Here is a 10,313-nt window from a genome sequence, read left to right on the forward strand (position 1 = left end):
ATGCTTTCTAGTTTGATCTTTCTTCAAAAAACAAATAGGCAGAAGTATAATTTAAAAAAAAAAAAAGACAAACGTAGTCTTATTCATGTGGAGAAACAGCTTGCTAGAAGGAGGCCTGTTTATAGTATTCAGGCAATGAGTTCACAGGATAAATACTTTCATAGGAAAAATTTCAACATTGTGATGTCTTGGCTATATTTTCCTTTTAATAAATCCAATAAAAACACAATACTTACTTAATCTGATGGTACTTAAAAGAAGAATTAAAAGTGCATTTTTAAGAATTTAAAGGCAAGTCAATTTTATGTAACACCTACTATTTACAGTGCCAGGAACCTGGAAATCTGAGGCTTTCAGTGTTGGAAATGGTAGTCATTGCCCATCAGAGGCCTGGCAACAGTATAATCAGGGGCCCTGTGACAAGCACTTCCTTCATTGCAAGGGAACATTTGCCTTTGTGGATTTGCTACCAGATGATATAGAGTGTTGTCTGCCCAAGCCTTTGAAATTACCCACTGAGTTGAACACACAAGTTATAATTCCCAGAGTGAATGCAATATTGTGATGCTCAAGGAAGCCAGAAGGGACTACATGAATTAAGCCTTTAGTTTTATAATTTTATTCTATAATTATAATTTATAATTTTATTCTAATTTTATAATTTACTTGCAATTGCAAGAGTCCTTGATTCAGTCTTATAGTTCCTTAATTATGTATATGTATATAGGAATGAAAACTGTATTCTTTTTAGATAATTTCATAGATTAAATTAGACCATACAAATGAAGAGTCCAGTGCAGTGTCTACAAAACAGTAGACATTTAATGTAGCAACAACTATTATTAATTTATTTCAAAAATTGAGAAAAGAAAGTTGGAGAGTATAAAAAGTATGACAATTAATAGGTGAATATTTCATTTACAACATAAATTCTTTTTGGATCTAGGGCTGGTGGTAAACATATTTTAAATGAGCAATCACACAGTGAATTATTAGTTAAGTTTGAGCTTTTTACTATATTCATTTTTGTCAATGTATGGTTCCAGAGCTATTCTCACTATGATATTTAATGGTAAATACTTTTAATGTTTAGTTGACCCTTAGCTACTATGTTTACACCATTACTGTTTGACATACTGCAGGAAATATATTAAACTACTAATTTATGTATGTTATATCATGTGGAAATTAGCTAATTCCTGAAAATCCTCTTTCAGTTGTTTTTTAAATTAACCAAAAAATGTGTATGGGTGTTTTGCCTGCATGTATGTCTGTGCACAGTATTTCATGACTGATGCCCAAGGAGGTTAGAAGAAGGTGTGGGATCTGCTAGATGGTTGTGAGCTACTGTGTGGGTGATGGGAATGGAGTTCATGTCCTCTGAAAGAGTAGCCAGTATTCTTAAATACCAAGTCATTTCTTCACCCCCAAATCCTTTCCTTTTAAAATGATTAATAAGAAATTGTATTTGGAAAAATAAATCTATCAAATTAAAGCAATTTTTAAATTCTGTATCAGTATCTAATATACCAGTCCATTAGTCTTTCATAGCTGTGAAACCATGACCAAGGCAACACTTATATAGGCTGCTAATAGTTTCAGAGGTTCAGTCTATTACCATCATGATGGAAAGCATGGCATCATGTATACAAACTTGGTGATAAAGATGTCAAGAATTCTCCATCTTCATCTGGAGGAAGGTAGGAGGAGCATGGAATTCTATACTGGGTGGAGCATAAGCATAGGAGGCCTCAAAGCCCACGCACACAATGATACGCTTCCTGCAACAAAGCCACACCTCCTCCAATAAGGCCACACCTTCTAATAGTGCCATTCGCTATGGCCTAGCATTTGAACACGGGAATGGATGAGGACCAAACTTATTCAAACCACCACAACCAATATATTTATGATAGAAAAATGTCCTTAGTTTATCATATATGCTAGTAAGATTATGCCAGGTTTAAAAATGACCTGTTTGTCTATGTATGTGTGGGTTACTTTGAGATAACATCTCACTACTTAGTCTAGGCTAGATTTGTATAACAGCCCTCCTACCTCAGCGTCTACAGTGATAGAATTACATGTAAATACCCGCTTGCCCAGAGCCTTTTTAATTTTTCACTAATAATTTCAACTTCTATTCAAATTATTTTATATTATATTGAAACAATTACAGAAGTTCCTGACCTCAGGTCTAGTATCATAAGAAACAAAACTCTGATCAAGTCACATAAGCAAATAATGAAAATAATAGTAAAAGAAAAGAATATAAAACTTAGACTATAATTGAATTTAGAGAGTTACATCAGTTTTGGAATATAAAACTCATATAAATATTGTAAAAGTATTTCCAATACAATGTGTTACAGCATACATACATACTATTTATATATTCCAGATTTTACTGAAATTTTTGATTTTGTTATTTCAGTACAACTAAAAGGGAACTGATTTAATGAGTGATTTAAAACAAATCAATGTGCAGGGAATATTCTTTATTAGATTATTTCAAATATGCATAAAACTTTAGCATATGCACCCAATAATCTTCAATGTTGTGCACGATTATATCTCAGCAAATACATTAATTCAGAGAATCTTATACATGAGAGGTACAAAGGATGAAAGGAAGATGGCAGTAGAAAACAGAATGCTCTGGTGTTGGAAACAGAGATTAGTCCCATGAGTTCCAATAAAAAAAGAGCGAGGGAGCACAGAGAAAGATTTTAGAACTAAGGCTTGACGAGGGAGGTGGTGAGGACTAGTGAGGTTCGCCTGGGTTACTGAGGAAGCACTCTCAGTAAAGAAGTTAGAATTTCTGAGACCTGAAAACTGCGGATAATGTAGTGTTTTCATAATCAAGTGAGAAAAAAAATGAAGTTGGAGATATTGCCATTGCCACATTAGAAAGAGCCACCTATGTCAGATTGCAATTGGAGTACATTTTTAATTCTCTTGAGATCTACAAGAGGCTTTAATACGATCCTTGTTGCTTTCTAAGAAAATTCTTCCTGGAATGTGGAACTGACCAAAATGGAGAGTAGCCTGAGGAAAAGGAGGTCCAGAGACAGGCCCAAAGTGGGATCCACTTCAAGGGGAGGACCCAAGGCCTGACACTATTACTGAAGCTATGGAGCGCTCACAAAAAGGGACCTGTCATGACTGCCTTCCGAAAGACCCAACAAGCAGCTCAAAGAGTCAGATGCAAATATTTGCACCCAACTGATGGAGAGAATTAGTAAAAAGCTGGAAGAAGCTGAAGAGGAGGGCAGCTATATAGGACCAGCAGTCTAATAAACCTGAACTCCTGAGATCTCTCAGACACAGGACCACCAACCAGGCATACATCAGCTGATGTGAGGCCCCCCCAGCACATGTACAGCAGAGGACTGGTAGGTCTGGGTTCAGCTAGAGAAGATGCACCTCAAAAGACTGGTGTCCCCAGGGAGCTTAGAGGTCTGGAGGGGTGCGAGTGGGCGTGGGGGTCAGGAGTGGGGATATCCTCGTGGAGACAGGGGGATGGGGAGGAGGTACGGGATAGGAAACAGTCAGAGGGTAGACTAGGAGGGAGATAATATCTTGGAGTGTAAAAAAATAGATTAAATAAAAATTGAAAAATATATAAATAAATTTCCAGAAAAATTCATAGGTTTTATGGATAAGTATTAACACATGTATTTCAAAAAAGGCAAGATAAAGAATAAGGTATCCCTCCTTATGGCTCTCAGCTGAGGAAGTACAAGTTGCTGAGTCTCTGCGGCCTTGTGAGTGCCTATTCCGGAGCCTCTGTGGAGCCATGCAGGCCAGAGCACAGACATGGAGTCAGTGACCTTTGAGGATGTGGCTGTGAACTTCATCCTGGAGGAGTGGACTTTGCTGAATCCTTCACAGGAAAATCTTTACAGAACTGTGATTAGTGAAACCATCAGGAACCTGCCTGATATAGATACTAAGTGGTAGGGAAGCTTTGTGAGTGTGAAGAAGACAGTCAATGGGAAGAAATCTTCAGTGAGATTCCAGATCCTGTGTTTGGTCAGAAAACTGGGGGGAAAGACCTGTGAAAGTCATGTGTGTGGAAAAGATATCACTGATCATTCATCTCTAAACCTCAGAGGTCAGACTAGATGCAAAACACAAGAGTATCAAGAATACGGAGAGAAGCCATGTAAATGTAAAGACTGTGGAGTGGCTTTTGGTTCTCAAAGCCTTCTGAAGCATTAACAAATAAATTTACACACAAGAGAAACCCTATGCTTGTAAACAGTGTGATAAAGCCTTTAAGTAAAGCCTCTCAGTTCTTTTCAAAATCATAAAAGAATCCATACTAGAGAAAGAAACCATGCATGTAAACAATGTGGGAAATCTTTTAAGAGACAGAGTAATGTTCAAGTCCAAAAGAGAAATCACACTGGAGAGAAACCCTACATCTGTAAGCAATGTGGGAAAGCCTTTGCTCATTCCAGTCACCTGCAAAAACATAAAAGAAGTCATACAGGAGAAAAGCCCTATGTATGTAAGTAGTGTGAGAAAGTCTTTGGTCAATCCAGTCACTTTCACATACATCAAAGAAGTCACACTGTTGAGAGAAACTTTACTTATGTAAGCGGTTTGGGAAAGCCTTCATGCATTCTAGCCACCTGCAAATACATAAAATAACTCATACTGGAGAGAAACCCTACTCATGTAAGCTATGTGGGAAAGCCTTTACTCATTCTTATTACCTTCAGATTCAAAAAGATTTCACACAGGAGAAAAACCTTACATGTGCAAGGAGTGTGGGAAAGCCTTCACTTTGTCCAGTTCCCTTCCAAGGCATGATGTAGTTCCCTCAGAAGAGTGAGTGCTGTGGGAAGACCTTCGCTTGTTACAGTAGCATTCAGAAACATGAAAAGACTCATACAGAAAACAGACTCTGTTGGTGTATAATAAATGTGGGGAAACTTAGTTTCTCTGACTCCTTTCAAATACATGACACAGCTGACACTATGGAAAGAAACTCAAGGTTTGTATCCATTATGGGATGCTTTCATTGACCCTAGTTCTTTTTGATACCATGGAAGGATTTATACTGGAGAAAAACTTCTGAATATAATAGAGAAAAATGTTCACTTATTGTGTTTCTTTAACAAACATGGGAAAACTTACACTGGAGAGAAATCCTAAATATAAAGTGTGGAAACAGTTCATTATCACTCGACTTTCTAAAACTCATGAAAATGCATAGCATGAGGGAACGTTTTCCACTTATTCACAAATGCAAAATAACAGTATGGAGAGAAAACCCTTGACTAAAAGTTATATACCAAAAATCAAATCTTCAGATGGCCCACATGCAACAATGCACATGGAATCAGAAGATTAAAAATGAAAAACACATAGCAGTTTTCCGTTTTCCTATGTGTGATGGCATATACCTATAATTCCAGCACTTGGGTAGCGTAGAACTAAAGATCAAGAGTTTTGAGTTCTGGGCTGTGTTGTCTACCTGATAAAAGAAATTTTTGTTTGTTATTTTTCTTTATTCTTAATAACTTCCACCATATATACAATGAGTTATGAGCATATTATTCCATTTTCTCCCTCTAACCCATTAAATACAGTTACTGCTGCTCATGTGTACATGAGCATAGCTACTTCCTCAGAAGCTGTCAACTGTCAATAACACCTCACTAAGGGGTGAAGTTTTAGGTCATCTACCCCATCAATGCTATAATTTTGGCTATATTAACCCAATGTGGGTAATCACAAATACTGTGAATTCATGGATATAATAGCCATGTAATGAACAAAAGACTGCATTTCACACTGCTCCTAACCTCTGACCTATATTCTTTCTACCTCCTAGAAAATTGTTTTTAATAAAGTTTGATTGTTGTGAAAAAGATAAAGTATCAATTTAGTTAGAGATGATATCCCAACCAAATGATATAACTTGCTGCAAATCATCTAATAGAGCTTGGATGAAAAAGAGGTTCTGGGATGAAGGGCAGAAGTATTAATCACATAGAATCTCCCTATTCTGTGATATACGTGGGTGGTAAAGAACATACCTTATCTTAGCTAATGAGTATGCACAGAAATCATCAATTAGACAGGGACAGTTCAGAGAGATTGCATTGTAAGATAATGAATTGATGTTTTGAAACATACAGGGCATTGGAAATATTTAGGCAAAATATTAAACTGTTTGGTAATTGCAACTACCAAACAGAAACTATTAGTGCTGTCACATTTTTCTTTTAAGGAATTTATTTGGGGTTAGAATGTGTAACCAAATTCTCAATGAAATTTTGTAGTAAAAATACTAGATGTTTCTGAGAATTATTGCCTACCTTGATTAAAAACAAAAACTTTCTGGTGGAGATCCTTGTCCATTCTTCCTAAACTACACATTGATTGACAGTTATATGATGTTCAAGAGTGCATAAAGCTTGTTATAACTATGTGACAAAACAAGTAGAGTCCTGGAGACATGGTGCCAGGGACCTGAACTGAGCAGCAAGATTACCAAATATAAAAGTACCTAGCTACATATTTCAATAATAGTAAATATTACTATTCAGAGATAATAAAATCACATTGTTTGATTAAGTTTATTTTTCTTGTTTTTCTTCTATACTAATGCAGGTTGAGGGTTCAATGATGATTTGAATGCCACTTAACATGTAAGCTAATGCTTTAACATTGATCATTTAGGGAAGAAAGGAAAAGTAGTTATTGTGGACTTCGTCCAGAGTGCTAGGGTACAGTCACAGTAGGAAACAATAGAAAAAGCTACAATGAAATTATTCTTAATGATATTATTTTATATTCATGGATTGATGCCTTGTACATCAAAGAGGTTTTCCAGCAGCAGTAGATGGGAGCCAATGCAGAGACCCACAGTCTGATATTATGCACACAGAGGGTCTAAGTTGGAGGTCTTCATCAGGTCCCTCCACTCAGAGTTCAGGAAATCCTGTGGAAGAGGAGGAGGAAATATTGTGGGAGGCAGAGCGTTTGGAGGATACCAGAACAATGTGGCCCACTGATTCAACTAAGCAGGACTCATATGGGCCCAGAGAGACTGAGCAGCCGGTCCTCTACCGATATATTTTTGGCTGCATGCTTGGTGTTTTTGTGGGAGCCCATGTGTCTTTGAGTGTTTCCACTGGCTTGGGACTGTTTTGCTCCTATTATTTTGCTCCTATTATTGCCTTATCCAGCCTCTGTGTGAGGACTTTTGCCTTCTCTTCTTATATTTTATTTTGTTATGTTTGGTTGTTCTCTCTTGGAGGCCCTTTTTTTTTCCTTCTGAAGAGAAACAGAAGGGAGTAAGATTGGAGCAAAAGGAAAGTGGCAGGGGGGCTAGAAGTAGTAATGGCATAGAAAACTGTGACTGGGATGTAGCGTATGAGAGAAGAATCTATTTTCAAGTAAAAACAGAATAATAATAATAGCCAATAAAAAAGAAATTCTTGTGACAAGAATTGTATCACATGTTAGGTGTTTTCATAAATAGGAATATTTGCATGTAATTGATGAAATATTGGGATAAGATTCCAAGTCTAAGTGTAAATTAATTTCTGTTTTATGTAAACCTTGTATGTACCTCAAAGTAATTTTATTCATTATTTCTAACACTTTGGGCAGAGAAACAAACTTGTGATGTATGGTGCTATCATGTTGCCTCCAGTTTGGATAACAGCCAGTCTTGACTCTGGATTTACATTTTATCAATATGTAATCAAGCTGTATGCTGTTAACCTGGGTTTTAATTGTGGCAAGAGGTCAGATGTGGAATTTTCCACTTGATACTAATAGGTGTTAGGAATTTTAGCATTTTGAAATTTCAGATTAAGTTGTTGAATCTGTGTTTATATAGATGGGTCATATAAAGGATCTTTATTTTTTAATGAGAAGAGATCTAACACATTATTTTATTTCCTCAGAATCATAACCAGTATGGTTAAAAGGAACATAATTGTTGATGGAGAAAAGTCAAGATGATGAGTACGGTGGGACAATGTTTAAAACTGATTAAACAGTAAGACGGTTGGTAGCAAACACAGTGCATGCTTTCCTGGTGTTGAGTAGAGGCCAGGGTGTCTTGCCTAATGTCTCTTGACAGAATGTATTAGGCAATAATAACAGAATTTTATGCTGTGTATCATCATTGGTGGATGCTATCAGATACTCTTTTACTAATCAGAAGTGACTACCTTCCAGAAGAAAGGGAAAACAATTTATGGGTAAGTGTGCAGGAGAAAGGGCTTGTCCTCTGGTGGAATGGGGCAGGCAGCCACTGACTGTGTTGATAAATTGTCAAATGTCTGGTTTCTCATGGCCAGTTGGCCTCTGGAAGCACATGATGTTCTAAGAACCCAGGAGTCAAATTGGTACCAGCTGAAGAGATGGCTACTGGGCTCTATGCCAAGGCAAATATAAAAGACATAAGAACAGGACACATTCAGAGTAGAAACAACAAAGTGGAACCTAGCAAAGAGATAGTCGATACTTGCTTGAAAGGATACCAGTGAAGAGATTTTCATGTGTGCAGCCTCAAGGCTCAAGAGGTAATCCCCTCTCACACTCAAGGGAGCAACAGAAACCTTCCAACTGGCTGCAGAAGGAGCATACCAAGAAACCTCAGCCTGTCACATACAAGATTTCCATAAACTGACATTCCACATTTGGCTTTTTCTTAACTAGGTGGTACAAAAAAATGAAATTCAAGATACATCCCTGGAATTAACTGGTGTATACGCTGGAACTACTTATCTTTCTCCGAGTTACATTCGATGTTTATTACTCAATACCGAAAAAATTAGGAGTGATTATATAATGAAGCAGCAGTTGGCTGGAGGCTGAAGGTATGTGTTCTCATTTGGAACCATAGTTACCCTCAAAAATCCTATACATAGAAATCCAAGCTTTAATGCTGCTTCCAGATGTCCTTCTGGCAAACTTTTATTCATCCAGGCCTGCCTTTCATACTACAGGAATGAATATATACTGCAGAATAGAAATGTTTTTGAGGATAGGAAGGCATAGGAGATACTAGTGAGATACATTTAAACCATTTCCCAGTCCAGTGATCCAGTTGGCAGGAATAGCGGGCACTCCACCCATAGCTTTATTTTATTATGTTTATATACATGCCTGTCATTCAGTACTTGACTTAATCTTTCTCTGACTGATGTATTTGAGAGCAAAGGGCCCATTAATGAAGCAACATATATTTTGAAAAGTGATTAACCAGGCGTAGAGGAATTGGCAAGTACTCAAAAAATAAATCTTGGTGTTTGGAGCAGAACTGAATTATTTCAAAATTCTATTCAGTGTATATTTCAGTGCTCCAATGAACTAAGGAGAACTCTATTTGTTCAGCTGGAAAGATGTTCCTCTTGGCATGAAAGCAAATCTAAAAAAGCAAGAGAAAGTGAAAACATTTTCAACAGTTTGAGTATAAGGAACACATACACTGATAGAAACCCTTTTTTCATAATGATTTAAAATTTATTCTTATATATTTATGTTTCAAAAATTATTCTAAAACTAGTTATTAGATGAATATTTGGAAAGTGTTTGATTTGGCTCAAATTTGGCTTACATCCTATACATACCTTTCCTGCAGTACTTTCCTTCCTTCTTTCTCCCTTATTTCTGTTTTTATAACCCAAGTTACCAAAATGTTAAACAAATTGTCATTATAAATCACTGAAACAAGTCTGTCAGATAAACAAATGAAGGCTGGGGTTACGGATCAGTGGATAAAATGCTGGCTGTCGAAGCACCAGGACTGGAATTTGGATTCCTCCCACCCAAACTAGTGTAGACCTGATGGCACATATCTGTAACCGCACCACTATAGGATACAGTAGAAAATTTTTTTATGAGTTTATTTACTGGGCAATCAAAAACAAAACAAAACAAAACAATGAGTTCAAGGCTCAGTAAAGGCTCTATCTCATAAGTAAGACAAAAGCAATAGAGAAAGATACCAGAGGCCAACCTCTGGATACTACCCATGTATACAAAGACAAGTGTTTCTGCACATGTAAATGCATGCATGTACACACACACACACACACACACACACACACACACTAAACAAATATACCAAAGAATGAATAAAAATTGTATGAAATCTGAGTTAACATTGCATGCAGCAGTATTTAAAATTATTTCCTTATATTCACATTTTATAGAAATGATAATTATTAGAGAATATAAATTTGAGTTTAAGATATGAAAAGATGATATATGGTATATGATACATCATGCCTCCCATGATGTCATTTGTGAAAATATAATGACTAAATAAAATG

At 36.6% G+C, this 10,313-nt stretch overlaps 1 pseudogene; it reads left to right on the top strand.

Annotated features, from left to right (window-relative positions):
- The first annotated feature begins 3,819 nt into the window (after positions 1-3,819).
- LOC110320871 lies at positions 3,820-5,036 on the top strand (annotated as a pseudogene).
- Positions 5,037-10,313: the final 5,277 nt, after the last annotated feature.

The sequence above is a fragment of the Mus pahari genome, chromosome 4, assembly GCF_900095145.1.
Source record: "Mus pahari chromosome 4, PAHARI_EIJ_v1.1, whole genome shotgun sequence".
Taxonomy (NCBI): domain Eukaryota; kingdom Metazoa; phylum Chordata; class Mammalia; order Rodentia; family Muridae; genus Mus; species Mus pahari.